Here is a 17,006-nt window from a genome sequence, read left to right on the forward strand (position 1 = left end):
GAAATAAAGAAAAACATTAATATCTTAAAGTAAATTCTTCCAAATAAAAAATAATGATAAGAAAAACAGTTAAACTCAGAAATAAAGGTATAGTAATCATCAAATCCCCTCAGTCTGCTGACACCAATGAAATGAGCTTTAAGTGTCAATTTACAGGAGATCTGAAGACATCAGCATAATAAATGAGGTGAAAACAGGAACTATTGTCATGAAATAAAGAGTGTTTTCAGCAGATCTGTTAATATTGATGAGCCTCAGACTATCAACACTCATTCAACAAGCCATTCAGGATCATCAGCAGATCATCTCACTTTATTCTGAGTGTTTGCTGTTAGAAACACATTATTTGAGTCAGGATAGATGATAAAAGACTATTAAACTGCTCCATTGAAAGACATTACTGTTATTGCTCACAATATGACATGGATAAAACATCAATAATACAAAAACATGAATGACACTCAGGTAAATAACTACACCATTATATATGCCCATATGAATATAAACATTGTGTGATTTTCTCAAAGCTGCTAAAATTATTTAGCCTGGGAAAACAAAGACAACTTCCGGCAAATTTAGGCCACATTTACACATAGCCGGGTATTTAGAGAAACAAATATTTCTCCCCCTCCGTTTTCAAAAATAACATTGTGCACACAACATCGTTTTCAAAAAAAGTTGTCGTTTACATCAACCCGCATAAATACAATGGGCGGCAGTGTAGGGAGAAGGATAAAGCCATGCAAGCCAATCAGAATCCTCAAAATCGACAACAACGAATAGCACGAGCGACTTCCTATTCCTTTCAAAACAACAGACATGGCGCGAGGTTTGTTCGTGTGGACAGACAGCGAAGCAAATGCAAACAGGCCAAAAGCGTTTGCACAAAAGTAAAAATGAGTACCACTTTAACAGCATCCATGATCAAATAGTAGCCAAACAAACTCTAAACATAGGGCGCTCACATGACGTAAGCATTTTCTGGCGCATAATGTGACGTTTGAGAACCTAAAACCCCGTTTCTCCCAGTTGACACGGCAACACATAACCGGCGTTTTCAGAAATCTCCACTTTGGCCGGAGTTTTTAGAAATAATCGTTTTCTGGGATAAAAACGGCGTTTTCGTGTAAATGACAGGCCAAAACGCAGGGAAATATCTGCGTTTTCCCATCGTGTAAACAGAGCCTTAGATTTGCTCGAGAAGTAGTCTGGCAAAGAGCTCATTCAAGCCCATTTCCATGCCTTGGAAATCGCGGCACCAATCAGAAATGTTGAGGCGGGCTTTACACATGACGATCGCTCTGATTGGTTTTAGGTCTATCCAATTGCGCTCAGAGGCATTCGACGTCCACTCCGTTGGTGAAGCGCACCAACTTTTAAATGCAGCATTATTATATTCAAATTGCAAACACATGAGGACAGTCTCCATGAAAGACCCACTGGCAGATGAACGTGCTACTACATTTCTCTCCGAACCGGTAGGAAATTAAATTCGATTTAATAGAGGATTTTAACTGTGACAAGATGATTGACAGGGCAGTTTACGTGACAGGATGCACGTGACAGATCCGTCCGATAAAGATGATGAAGTAGTATGTCGCAGTAGTATGTAGTATGTTCAAAAGTAAATACATTTTCTTCACAAAAAGAGTACATACTTTCATGGCGAAGTGTAACATAGACGAATTGGGACGCAGCATATGGCTTTACATGATGACGATCGCTCTGACTGGTTTTAGGTCTATCCAGTTGCGCCCAGAGGCATTTGAGCGACTTCCGTTAGTGACGTCCCTTTGGAAATGAGTTATTAATGAAGCTTTGCCAGACCATAACTCAGTTACTACTGATAATGATCTGGTTTTAACCAGGCAAAAAATTATAAGAAAATCATTAGATCAGTTCTCATTAAAGGGTTAAAGGGATACTTCAGGATTTAGCATTAAGATTTGTATTAGTAGAAAACCTGTAGTATTTTCGAATTACCATGCTTTCCACCCTCATATCCCCCTGAGACAAGAGATTTATGTATTTTTTGTCTGGAAAAAATCCTCCGATGACGCAAAAATCGTCATTTTGCGTCATCGGAGGATTTTCTGGCCAGAGGCTAAAGACTACAGCCAGTAGATGGCGTTGTTCCGCATGTTTTCAGCCCGCCCATAGAGGGATCTCACTCACAGAATGTACACACAGTGTCAGCGTCTTTGGAAGCTAAGCTAACAGGCTCTTGTTCTGTGGAGAAAGCTGAATAGTAGGAGAAAGCTGAATGGGTTACCATCCTATTTTTCCCGGACATGTCCGGCGGGCGAGATCGTTCAAAATGTCCGGGATTCAGCTTCTGCGGTCGCCATTCATTGTTTACATGCACACCATCGGTTGATGTGCGTTTTAACATTGCTAAGAAAATTCCCGCTCCTCCGTGAGAGATGCGAGACCGGCGCGTCTCAGTAATGACGCCACCGGCCTCGCGCCGTTCTCCCGCGGCCGTCAGCCTCGTCCTGCTCGCCACAGTAAACATGATGAATGGCGACTGTACAGTAGAACGCAAAAGCCGAATCCCGGACATTTTGGGCGATTTCAAAATCCCTGGCAAACTCATCACGGAGTCTCAATAGTAGCTTAGCTTTTGTTGTTGTCAACTGTGCTCTCTTACCGGTAGGCGTGGCTTGGGAGTGGCCTCCTAGGGCAGCGAAGCAAGTGCATTCTGGGAGTTGTTGTCTTTCATCCACATAAGCCAAAAATACATTTTCTGGATTTTCTCAGTCTAGAAAGCTCCAAATTCAAAAATTTCTTCACATTTCTTCTACATAAATGACCTATTTTAAATACACATTCATCTTTCCAGAGGTGAAGTATCCCTTTAATATTAAGTATTTAGAGGTACCTGTTCAATATATTTCAATTTAAACAACGTAATCTGCCAAAGATAAATGTCAACTGTAACAGTCACTGTCTGTCACATTATTTACTTGTCCTTATGGTCAATGCTATGGTCATCCCATCCACTAGGGGGCACCAGTAGCATCTATACCTTGTGTATAAAAGAGGAAGCAGAAGAGTAAGAGGTAGCTTCAGTTTGAATAACCACATGGTTAATGGCTGTTCTCTTCTTTAATCCTGGCATGAGAAACATTTTGTTTGCTGCTCAGCTGTGAGTTTGTAGTTCTTATTTCATCTTTTGTGTATGCTTTGTTTAAGAATTTGTAAAAATGTTAATGAGTTGTTTTGTTTTGTAGAGGATTTTTTGTATTACATGGAACTTACATTGTCTTGAGTGCTGGATTGAGAGTTTGCTTGGGTGCTTAGGACAAAGCAACTGCCCAAGGATTGTATTCAAAGACTCCCTGACTACAACCAGAAGAACAAATACTTCCTTTCATCAATACCTACCATTTACAGATAAGACTGTTCATTCTAAAGACTGCTCACTTTATCAACCCCATTATCCGTCAACATCTTTATGGGACACTTCACATTCATCCACTCGCACCATTACTTTTTGTGTGATTATTTAGTGTTTGAGTTTGTTTGGTGTTTATGGAGAACTGTTTATGTAAAAATTCAATATATGCTGTGAAACGATTTTTCTTTCTTGTCTTTTGTTGGTTCATGTATACCCTGAACACAGTATCCGGTAGGGTAGAGTGCAAAATTGATTCCCCCCTCATTTTTCTGTGGCAGGCCTGGTTTAAAATAGCTGGGGCAGTTATAGAGTGGCGCCCGAACAGGGACCGTTTGCAAATCAAGTGTTCAGGGTCTATGGTCTTATGTTTGTTTATCATTTGTTTTCTGTTCTGTTTCAGTTATGTCAGTTACATCACAAGGTGTGGAAGATGAGTACGAACCCAATCCTGATTTCACTGCTGGTCCTTTTGTCACCAGAAAAGATCCACGACCTGTGCAAGAACTCATTCATACTTTCAGTGACTTGTATCTCAACTCTGATGAAGATAATGATTCCAACACTAATCTTGATGTTATACTTCCTTCCCCTCCTCCTCCTGATGAAGTAGTTCCTGAATTTCACCCCTCAACACAATTTATGGATTCATTGACTAACCGTATAACAGCTTTGGAAGGTGAAGTTCAAGCCTGCACCCAAAAAGTGAGTCAATGTTGTTCACATTCTGAGTTTAAGGACCAGTGTCGGATATTGGAGGAAAAGTTGAACTACAAGATTGAAAGGGAATGTGAGAGAGTCAAAAAAGTACTTGAGCTGAGTATAGCTGATTTGGGAAAGTCTATGTGGATTGTTTGAAGAGGAGAGATGTGCAAATCGACACTAAGCTTAAGTCATATGCTCATGTCATGTCTACTCCAGTTTCTCTTCCTTTACTCACCCCAGCCTTGCCAAGAGACTCTAATAGACCACGTACTGAGCAGCTTCATCACCGTACTCACAACCTACCAGATACCACATCAACTGCTCCGTATCTACCTCCGGTAAAGGTTGAATTCCCACAATTTGGGGCAGATGAAGACAATGATCCGATTTCCTTTGAGCGTTGTGAAGAATATTTTGCACTCAGACCACTCACTGACTCAGAAATATTAGCTTCGCTCACTTCAGTGTTAAAGGGGACAGCTAAGGACTGGTGGCTAGCAGAAAGAAGACACATTTTCACTTGGGACCAGTTTGAACAAGATTTCCTGCATGCTTTCTTGACTGATGACTATGAAGCTGAATCCACCAAACGTTTGCTGGAGAGGAAACAAGGTCCAAAAGAACCAATTAGAGACTTTGCATACCATTATCGTGCCTTATGTTTAAGATGGAAGGAGATGTCTGAGAAGGAGATCGTACAGTCCATTTTGAGGAATTGCAATCCTCGTCTCGCAAGTTTGTTAAGAGGAACTTGTAAAAGACAATGGCGATTCTAGGAGGTGGCCTGGGGTGGCCAGGGCCACCCCTGAAAGCTCATTGGCCACCCCTGTGGCCACCCCAGATCTGATAGGTAGTTGGTCAAGTTCGTCATCAATCAATGATGACAGCTGATCAACTGATTTAGGGGCAGTTTTACATTTTTAACTAAAACAGTAATGGTCGTACTGAGACTGTGAGAGCTGATTTCTGCTCAGCGGACGTTTGGCCATGCAGGTCAGGTGACCCATGAGATGAGCACGCGCGCGCGCGCTGCACCTACTGCTGCTGGTGGTCCGTGACAAACAGGAGGAGGACGGTTACACAGAGTTGCAACGACAAAAACGCTGGAATCAGTCGATTGAGAGGTATGGTAATTTAATGTTTAGTCATGTCGTAGTTCCCTCTGAATGTGTGTGAAAACTTTATCTAGCACTAAATAGCAGCTAAAAGTCGAACTACACTGCACTAGCTAGCTTAGCAGCCTGCAGCATTGGACGTTAGAATACCGCCGGCGCCATGAAATATGAAACGCTATTTTCTGGACTGAAGACTGAGGGTGTTTTTTGCAGATGTGTGTGTTCAATAGAGGTAATGCTAATGTTTTGGTTAACCAGTGTGTGAAATATAGTGTGACAGTCTATATTTAAGTAATTATAACACAAGAACAAGATTTGACTTATTTATTTGCTCTGTGATTTTTTTTTTTTTTTTTTTATCTCTCTTTTTTCTCTTGGAGATAAAGGACTTTTTGTTTGTATCAATTAGCTTATCTTCACAGTTCACATATTTTTAGACGTTTAAATAGGCAGAGGCAGAGCAAATTGCATTCAAATGCCACAAATGCTTGAGATGCAACGTGTTAATTGTGTTATTAAAAGTGAGTGGTAAAGTGGTAGTTATGTAAAAATAAACCTTTGTAGATCCTATAAATATGTCTATATTTATTAGGCACATTGTTGGCACCTTCTTTCTTTTTGACATTTTAATGGAGTCAAAGCTTATTTAAGGGGTTCCAGAGCCCCACGAACACCTGTATTTTGCACACTGATTCTAAGCCAATTTGACAATGATCCTGCTTGACATTTGTAGTTATAGCTATTACTTCAAAGTGAATTGACTGACTGATTGATTGATTGAGTGATTGAATTACATTTCCCCCAGGGTTAGGTTTAAGATTAGTTATGAAGAGAAGCAGAAATATTCAGAGCTTCTTCCAAAAAAAAAGAAAAGAGTCAGAGCCAGCCACAGCTTCTACCAGCTGCAGTGAAAAGGCTCAGTCCAGTAGTCAGCAGCCTAGGTACAGCAGTGACAGTGAGGTTGAAGAGCAGTCAGCTCCTCTTGCACAGGATGGTAAGTCATGCTTGGAAAGTTGGAATTTACCATGTAGGCTTACATTCAAGTTGTTAGTCACTCCAGTTATACAATTACAACTGTCTAAAACATCACTACACAAGAACAATAGTTAAAACAGTTGTAAAAGACAGAAGAACAGTAATAAAATATGCATAATACATAAATACACATAAACACGTGTGTGTGTGTGTGTGTGTGTGTATGTATGTATGAAAATAATGTTTATTGTAATAATATATGTTATATAATAATGTTATAAAAAAAATTGTTTATATGTGTGTGGTGTGTGTGTCAGAACCTCCAGCCTATTGATGTCTCAGATTTCTCAGATATCTGTGTATTCCCACAGCTGACCAGCCACACCCAGAGGAGGATCCAGCAGTGTCTGGAGCCCAACCTGCTAAGCATGGTATGTCAGTTTCTGTTATGTCCAGATATGTCATTCATGAAAAGTTGTCGTGTACTCTCATACTTAATTTAATTTAAAAAGGACGGTCCCAATTTTGCCCAAAGTGTATGTTATTAATTTGCTAATACACAGCAAATCCCACACTTTAAACATAGACAATCTATTCTTTAAATCTCAATACAAAACATTGTGAAAAGACAAAGGAAAATGTTTGACACTAATTTGTCCACATACAGTCTATGGGTGTAATGGTGATTGTTTTTACTACTTCAGATACTTCATCTAGTGATTCAGAGGGCATGTCAGTAGGTGATGATGACACTGATGACAGAGAGGCTCCTCATGTTGCACAAGTACATGCTGCCCCACCTGGACCTCACGGTATGTTCTGACATGTTCTGACATTTTATCTTTCAGTTTACATGACATTATGAGTGCCTTCCATTTAAATAACATGGAAGTTGTAATACTGACCACAAATTCACTTTGTAACTAATCATTTTGAATGAAACTTCATAAAAACTGAAGTAAGGACTGATCACGATTATTTATAATTTTCAGACGTTTCACAGTCCAGAGCAGCAGGTCCTACACAGCCTCAACTTAAGGTATTTCCGCGAACCATGCATGGCAATAGGAAGAGGTCCTTCAACAGCGAGTGGTATAAACAACACCCATGGCTTGAGTACTCCCAAAGCCAAAACTCTGCCTACTGTTTTGCATGTCGACACTTCTCTTTGCCAAACACCCCAGCATCTGTATTCACATCACAACTGGGATTCTCTCATTGGAAAAAGGCAATGTACAAAGATGGTGGATTTAAAGTACATGAAAAGTCAGAGGGTCATGTCAATGCCATGTTTGCATGGGGTGAGCACAAGAAGGCAATAGTAACAGATTGTTCCATACGTGATGCCCTTAATGAAGCATACAACAAGAAAGTCCAAGAGAATCGAAAATATATTAAAACAGTGGCTGAAGTACTTCTTTTGACAGCAACACAAAACATTGCACAACGAGGTCACCGTGAGACAGAAGAGGCAGATAACAGAGGAAACTTTTTAGAAATTTTGGAAATGATTGCAAAGCATGACCCAGTGGTAGAGAAAAAAATGAAGGGAAAGCAGAATGCCAAGTACACGAGCAGTGTAATACAAAATGAAATCCTAGAATGCTTGGCAAATATGGTCCGTGAGGAGATAATTCAGGAAGTGAATGAAAGTGAAGTGTTCTCTGTGATTGCTGATGAAACCAAAGACCTGAAAAAGAAGGAGCAGCTCTCACTGGTACTTAGGTACTACTACAATGGAGCAGTGCACGAAAGTTTTCTTGACTTTCAACAAGCCACACGATTAGATGCAGAAGGACTCAAGGACAAAATCATCCACTGTTTTGAAAGATATGGACTTGAGTACAGATCCAATCTAGTTGGACAAGGTTATGACGGAGCTTCAGTAATGAGTGGGAAACACTCTGGCGTGGCAGCCAGAATAAAGACTGACGCAAAACATGCAGTTTATGTACACCGTAACGCACATTGCCTGAACTTGGTACTCATTGATACCGTGAAGGCAGTCCCAGAGGCTGATTGCTTTTTTGCACTACTGCAAAAGCTTTGTGTATATGTCTGGGTCCTATGTTCACCAGAAGTGGCTGGATGTGCAAAAGGAAATGTATGAAGGTCAGCCGAGGGAGTTGCAGAAGCTCAGTGACACGAGATGGGCATGTAGATACTTGGCCTGCAGGAATCTGATGGACCGATTACCTGCTGTACTTTGTTCTGCATGACATTGCTACAGAAAATAGTGGGGAAAGATCTGTAGATGCTCAAGGTTTGCTGACTCAGTTAGACCTAAACTTTGTCAGTCTTCTTGCAACCTTTCGAAGGCTCCTTGGGGATGCAAAGGTGCTGTCTGACACCCTCCAATCTCCTTCACTTGACCTTGCCATGGCAGTGGATTTAGTAAGTGCACTCAAAGACTCATTTCAGGAGTACAGAAGTGAAACATTTGTCGACAATCTGTGGAAAAGTATTGTAGACACTGCCACAAAGTGCAATATAGCCATTGAAAATGCAGAGAAAAAGAGGTCTCAAAAAGTTAATTCCAGACTTGGTGGGTCTGTCATAACCTCGACATTGGGTCAGCGCAAATGTAACGATGGTGACAAGGATTCCTTTAGGAGGACAATCTTCTACCCCATTGTGGACACCATACTTGGAGAGTTAGACAGGCGCTTCTCCAAAGACAATTGTGAAATAATGAGAGGAATACAAGCTTTGGACCCCAAAAGCACATGTTTCCTTCAAAAGGAAGCAGTCTTTCGCCTGGGAGAAATTTATGAAAGTGACTCTGAAGATCTCAGTCATGAACTCCACCAGACAAGGAGGCTTTTGCAAAGGAAACAGCAAAGTGGAATGCCCAACTTGTCCGGTATTGTTGAACTTGCAGTGTTCCTTGAACCTCATAAGGATGTTTTTCACGAGCTTTTTCGTCTGTGCAAGATAGCCATAGCCCTCCCGGTAAGCAGTGCAGCATGTGAGCGCAGCTTTTCAGCTCTTAAACTCATCAAGACCCATTTGCGCACAACAATGACAGATGACAGACTGAGCAACCTGGGTGTTCTCAGCATTGAGGCTAGAAGAGCAAAGTCACTTGACATGGACAAGTTTATTAAACTTTTTGCTACCAATCACCAAAACAGGAGAATTCATCTGGTGTAAGATGGATGAACACAGAATTTGTGTAATGGTCTTGTTTGTTTTTTTTTGTAGTTTAAGTTTTGTTTTGTTTGTTACAATTGTTTATGTACAATTTTCACAAGTTACATTATGAAGAAGCACCTTAACCCTTAAGTTATATTTGGTTTGGTGGCATTGCATTGGACTTTAAGTCTTGTCTTGTGGTCTTTATGGCACTTTGTTATTGCATTTTGTTATTATTATTAAAATCCTCTATTGTTCATGAGAGTTTGAAGTTTTACGTAACATTTCTTTATAGTATATATGGCCACCCCACTCTAGCTTTGTGTCCCATCTTGGCCACCCCAGAAAAAATGTCCTGGATACGCCACTGGTAAAAGAGGTGAGTGAATTGGTAAGAGTGGGCACGCAAATTGAGAGAGATTTTGAGGAAGCCAAGAGGTATTGGAATCAAGCCAATACTGAAATGCAGAAGCGCAAGAACCAAACTGACAGAGATACCCATCACAAGTCCAATCCCTCGCATGCACGTATTCTGCAGTCCATTCCTAATGCCAACATGTTGAACTTGAAGTTTCTTATCCTGCCAATGTTGATCCGAGGGAGATATTTTCAAGCTATGATGGATACGGGTAGTTCACTGACTCTAATACAAGAATCCTGTTGGAGACAGTTGAGTCGCAAAGAAAAGCTGAATTTTAGTCATGGTCAGACCTTCAAACAAGCTAACGGCCAAGTGTTATCAGCTTTGAGGATGTGGAACTGTGAATGTGAAGTGCAAGGGAGGAGGTATGATTTGACTTTGTATGTAATGAAGGACGAAGATCTCACTGTACCTATCATCTTGGGTATGGATTCTCTGATGTCTATGGGAATCAACTTGAATTTTCACAAAGCTCAATATACCTTACCTACCTCAAACCACTGCCAAGAAGAGTAAGAGGTAGTTTCAGGCTGAATTTTAGTCATGGTCAGACCTTCAAACAAGCTAACGGCCAAGTGTTATCAGCTTTGAGGATGTGGAACTGTGAATGTGAAGTGCAAGGGAGGAGGTATGATTTGACTTTGTATGTAATGAAGGACGAAGATCTCACTGTACCTATCATCTTGGGTATGGATTCTCTGATGTCTATGGGAATCAACTTGAATTTTCACAAAGCTCAATATACCTTACCTACCTCAAACCACTGCCAAGAAGAGTAAGAGGTAGTTTCAGGCTGAATTTTAGTCATGGTCAGACCTTCAAACAAGCTAACGGCCAAGTGTTATCAGCTTTGAGGATGTGGAACTGTGAATGTGAAGTGCAAGGGAGGAGGTATGATTTGACTTTGTATGTAATGAAGGACGAAGATCTCACTGTACCTATCATCTTGGGTATGGATTCTCTGATGTCTATGGGAATCAACTTGAATTTTCACAAAGCTCAATATACCTTACCTACCTCAAACCACTGCCAAGAAGAGTAAGAGGTAGTTTCAGTTTGAATAACCACATGGTTAATGGCTGTTCTCTTCTTTAATCCTGGCTTGAGAAACGTTTTGTTTGCTGCTCAGCTGATTTTTTTGTATTACATGGAACTTACATTGCCTTGAGTGCTGGATTGAGAGTTTGCTTGGGTGCTTAGGACAAAGCAACTGCCCAAGGATTGTATTCAAAGACTCCCTGACTACAACCAGAAGAACAAATACTTCCTTTCATCAATACCTACCATTTACAGATAAGACTGTTCATTCTAAAGACTGCTCACTTTATAAACCCCATTATCCGTCAACATCTTTATGGGACACTTCACATTTATCCACTCGCCCCATTACTTTTTGTGTGATTATTTAGTGTTTAAGTTTGTTTGGTGTTTATGGAGAACTGTTTATGTAAAAATTCAATATATGCTGTGAAAAGATTTTTCTTTCTTGTCTTTTGTTGGTTTATGTATACCCTGAACACAGAATCCAGTAGGATATAGTGCAAAATTGATTCCCCCTCATTCTTCTGTAGCAGGCCTGGTTTAAAATAGCTGGGACAGTTATACAACAGAGATAAGGTAAAAAAGAAAAAAAAAAAAAAATGGCAACACATCGATTCCCATCAATTCCCCTCACAGATCTCAAACTTTTAACTCTTGTCTTGACATTCAGTAACAGTTCTCACACAGACATCGAGACAATCACACAAACGAACACAAAATCGCTCAGCTCTGAATGAACTCAACATATTCTCCTCATGCTCGCTGCTGCTGCACTAAATGTTTATTTCAGAAGGAAGACGCCAGAAAAGACGCACAAGTATCGCTGTGATCGATGAAAACAATACAGAAATGAGCCTGTCGCTTAATCAAACTCTATAAAGTGTGTGTGATGGTTGTGTTAATATGAGAAATACCATGAACTGCTCTCCTCACCTCAGAAGACTCGACGCTGAACCTCAATGACAGCGTGAGCGCCAGTGGCGGAGCTAAACTTTTAAAACAGGGGTGGCAAAGGGGTGGTAAGGTGTTACGCAAACGTTTGAAAACGGGTTTCAAAGTGTCACTTGCTAGGGTTGTGCCCACGCAAGCCACATTCATCAAAGATTAGCCGTCTGCCTAACTGCATTCGCGGACCACTGGGGTCTAAGTGAGCCCATGCCAGCCTATGTCCCATGTGTGTCACTCTCCTGCTGGAGCACGCCTATTCATCACCGAGGAACACTCATGGCAAAGCGTAAGTCTAGCCTCGTTGCCCTCGCGTTCTGCAGCGACCCAGGCCCCGAAGCAAAGCCGTAAGCCGCGCCTCCGCCCGGCCAAACACTTCTTCTATGATCACCAGTCCCCGACCCAGAGTGGCGAGCTGCTGTCTGAACTAATTCAGCCCTTATCCACCCGGGCCGAGGCTTGGAAAGCTATCCCCGGTGTGTCAAAATGGGTTCTGGACATGATGACATGAGGTTACTCACTCCAATTTGTTTGCAGACCACCCCACTTTGCTGTGTAGCAAATTAGCTATATGAAATATTACTAATCAATTATAAGTAAGGAATAATTGACGACAGGCCGTTGAATTATTAGAAAAATAATGCACACCCGAGGTGGTAATGCGTGGTCACGACGCGAAGCGGAGTGGCCGTTCACCTCGGGTGTGCATTATTTTTCTAATAATTCAACGGCCTGAAGTCAATTATTCCGCTTATACTATACAGTTACCACACCTCGAAACATTGTTCAGATTATGTATTTCAAGACGTTTGTAAAGTTTTTGTCATTAAAACGCTCTTGTATGTAGGACTAATTTCTTACGCATCTAATCCAATGCCTCCGTTGCTAATTCCAAAACGTCATTTTAGAGTTAGTAACGGAGGTTTGAGCCACTGATAGCAGACTAATGCTGGGGACACACGACTAGCTGACACATTCTCTGACTGTTTTTATCGACTGCAGCAGATTTTAAACACCGACTTTGAACACAGACTGAACGCGCTGAACACGCGTTTGGACATGATCAGTCATAAGTATCAAATTACATTCATAACCGGCCTTAAAGTGTGTCCCCGGCTTTATGCAGTTATTAATGCAGATATTAGAGAGAGATGTTGCAATAATGAGACAGAAAAGCATGTGCGTCAATATTATTATTTATTTATTAATTCAATTCAATTAATTCAAATTCATTCTTTTTTTTTCTATTATTGACAGATGCCAGACTAGCCAAATAAATGAAACACAAAGCCCTTTTAACAAGTAGTCCTATCAATAATTATTTATTTGTTATATTATCTGCAATAATAATCTGTGCTGCAGGACTATCCATTTATTTAGCCTATTCAGTTTAATTTTCTATTGATTATAGATAGGACTACATACTTTATTCAAATTAAACTGCATGTTTCCATTGATTGTGAAGCTAGACATTGAAAATTGCAGATCAAGCGCATGAGGCTAAATGTTTTTTCTTGTTATGAATTGTATCCTATTTTCCGTTATTGCCGTTAACTGCGCGAAGTGATATGGAACTGTAATGCGGTCAAGACCTGCCTGGAACTACTTTAGCTGTGCGTTTCCCTGAAAATAATGCACACCTTAGAACGTTCGTCAACCAATCAAAAATTCAAGTTTTCAACGGCCCAGTAGTATAACTGGTTATAATTGATTATGAATATTTGGATCAGTAAATATAATTAACTTAATGTCATCAATTAATATTACAATCAATTAACCTGTTTGTCCCGTTAACACTCCGTGTTAATTGCTTATAAATTCTAAGAAATGTACATTTCCGGGGCATGGGAAATGTCTTTCTTAATTTACAGTACTACTAAGAGCAAATAGTCAAGATCTATATGATTAGTGACTCCAGATATGAGCTTAAGACACTGTAGCGACAATCACTTCTGGAGAAAAGTCAACTCAAATGAAAGGGAATATTCATGAGTTTATGAATATGATTTGCTTATCGTCTACACAGATTAAATTACCCCAAAAGGGAATATTTAATCAATTTGTCAAGGTAACTTTTATCAGCATTAATTTCAGTTATCTAAACATACTGTTTGTCCCGCAAACTTCATGTAAGACTTCCTTATCAAATATCAATAAAAGTACCCTTCTTACAAACTCCAAGAAATATTAATTTTCTGGCCGTGAACATTAATTTTCCTGTGTTTATAAAATTAACGTAGTAAACGTAGTAAATAATAAAAGCTCTGTAGCTTAGATCGTACATCTTCAGGGACTTCGAGTTGGTGAGCAATAAAGCAGATTCAATTCAAGAAGATTATTGGGTTTAATAAAGACAAGCTAAGGATACAGAATACAATATTCACACTGGTATATGTATACACAGAATAATACGAACACAAACAACACAAACAGGATAATCGAATAACGAATGAGAAAGGAAAGATTGAGAGAAAGTGAAAGCAAAATCTTAGGATGGCAGTTTCACTGACAAAGTAACCCTTTTGAGAGACAAGAAATCACATCACCCTAAATAGGGCGAATGACAAAAGCTCGATAAAACTGATATACTTGCACATGGTTCTTTGTGTTGCTGGAGGCGCTGTGCGTGTGTTCCTTTTAGAGCTGGGCGTTCTTCTCGTACTTCTGGAGCAAACGGAGTTCGCGGGAAGTTTAAAGGTACAATATGTAACTTTTTGGGTTTAAAAATAGCAAAAATCACTTTATATTTTTTTTTTTAGTTGTGTACTTACATTATCTTGACTGTTTCCAACAACTTTCAAACCAGGAGAAATTTGTAATTTAATTCGAAGACACGTCACATGGCGTCATATCCGCGTTCTCCCTGGTTTCCGCTCGTACTGCCATAGCAACCAGAGCCCTCTGATAGTAACCGAGGCGACAGACGTGGACAACTGTGTAGTTCGTAATGTCTATCTGCACGCTGTTGTTGTTTCGTTCAAACATTATGGACCATGGCAAGCAGACTTTGGATAAAAAAGTAGAACTAAAACAAGAATCAATATCAGCGCAGTGTTTTCGAGATGCCGAGAGCTCCCATAGACAGTATATAAACGAGAGCTCCGCGTCCGAGACTTCAACCGCTCCTACATGCACTTTATTAAACAGGTGAGCACATTTACATCAAACTAATCAATGTTATTTATGTTATTCTAATATTGATCTAGCTTACTGCTAGTCCCATACAGACAAACTAACACATAAATCAAAACATTCAAATGCAGTTTAGTGTTATAGTGTAATGTTAGACCAAGTGAAACAGCGCTGCGTTACCTCACAAGTTTAATTTGTCTAATAAACTGACCTGTGAGTAGTAATTCTGCACTTGCGTGTAGTTCGGGAGAATGAAATGTCCATATTCCATATTCCTTTTATATCCGCGGGACTCGCGTCGCGTGTGGAGCTGATAGCTGTCTCTTAGCAATCTCGAACTGCTTCATATCACAGTCATGATAAAAACATCGATGTATTTACTCATCCATAAACATTATTAGATCTGTCGGCTTGACGTTGACGACAAGAGCCATAATTCTTAGCAAATGTTGCGTCATCAAACTACGCCTTTGTTATTGTAAGAGGTTAGCGACCCCTAGCGGCGAAAAAAAAATACATATTGTAGCTTTAAAGATCTACTCAAAGTTACGTTGCCGGCTACGTTCACTTCACTGAACGTAGGAGAAGGTCCGAAGACGAAAATAAAAAATAAAGAAAGACTGAAGAAAATAAAATAAAATAAAATAAAAGAACGGAGAAAACTCCCAAAGGAGTCGTGGGACAACTCTCACAGACAAAGTGCTCTCCAGAAACTTTCTGTGTCAGTCTCTTATGGAGAATCTTAGTTTAAGCCTACTTCGCGTACGTGGACCAATCACCTTCAGAGATTTCAGAGCGGGAAGATTTCCTTTGTCCTGTCGGGAGCTTCATCTGCATAGTTTATGACGGTGTCAGAATTCGTCATTTATACTCCAGAAAAATGGTACACACAGAATAATACATTTTACTGTAATCTCCTATATATGAATGGCTCAGTCAAACTGAGACGGTTAAATGGATACCAAGCACAGCAAGAAAAGTAGGTGGGATAGCACAGTTATATCAGATTTGCATATTATGAGCATTTAAAGTTCACTACATGACTAGAAAAATCATGGCTATGCTACTGCAACATAGGAAAACATGCAACACACCAACAATATGTCATATACCTTTGGAAATGACTTTAAATGATAAGTTTGAAGAAACATTTGTGTGTGTGTGTGTGTGTGTGTGTGTGTGTTTGTGTGTGTGGAAGGTCTGGGTCCAGAGGAACTCCGTTATCTCTCTGGGAATCTCTTTGAGGCTCTCCACAGGAGGAGAAGGAATGTTAGTTTTTAGGTTCTGGCGTGTACGATTGTCTCTGGAGAGGATCTCAGAGTCATAAAAGGTGTCAGAAACCAATCTAATCCCAGACCTGATGGCGTCAGGTCGGTCATTTAGTTTGCAGAGAGTCCTGATTTACATGCATGAGTTCGGAGGCTAAAAGCTTCATGGATTTCAGAAGGAATGTGCAGAGTCATTTACATTTACATTTATTCATTTAGCAGACGCTTTTATCCAAAGCGACTTACAAATGAGAACAATAGAAGCAGTTAAACTAACAGTAGGACAACAAAAATGCAAGTGCTATGACCCTTCTCAGTTTAATCTAACGCAGATTTTTTTTTATTTTTTTTTATAGAACAGAATAGAATAGAGTAGTAGAGAAAGTGTTAGTCAGAATTTGTTAATTCAGGACAAATGAAAGAATGATTCATTGGCCAGACGCTACAACACGGACAACTTTTCGTGTGACATGAACAAGATTTTATTAACTAGTCTAAACACTTAAACTACTCTAAAATACACACACATACATGCATACAGTTTACCAAGAGAAAGAGAGCTGAAGCAGAATACAGTAAAGCAAGAAGTTGAAATTCATTGTTTGAAATTCAGCAGATCAACAGCCTTGAGCAAACCATCAGTTTAGTCACACCCTCTGGAGGTGTGTGAGCCAATAAGGAGTGTTTTCCTTTGGAGGGAAATTTCTTTATGACCCATTGTTCAAGCAGGCCTTTGAACGTTTAATTTGATTGGATGTTTACGTCACGGGGTGACCAAAAAAAGCGGAACCTTATATGTGAAAATTGTGGACGGGGAGCCCTTCCAGCGAAACACGAGGCCGGGAAAACACGGAAGCTGCGAGAAGCAATGG

This window comes from Squalius cephalus, assembly GCF_949319135.1.
Source record: "Squalius cephalus genome assembly, chromosome: 1".
NCBI lineage: Eukaryota > Metazoa > Chordata > Actinopteri > Cypriniformes > Leuciscidae > Squalius > Squalius cephalus.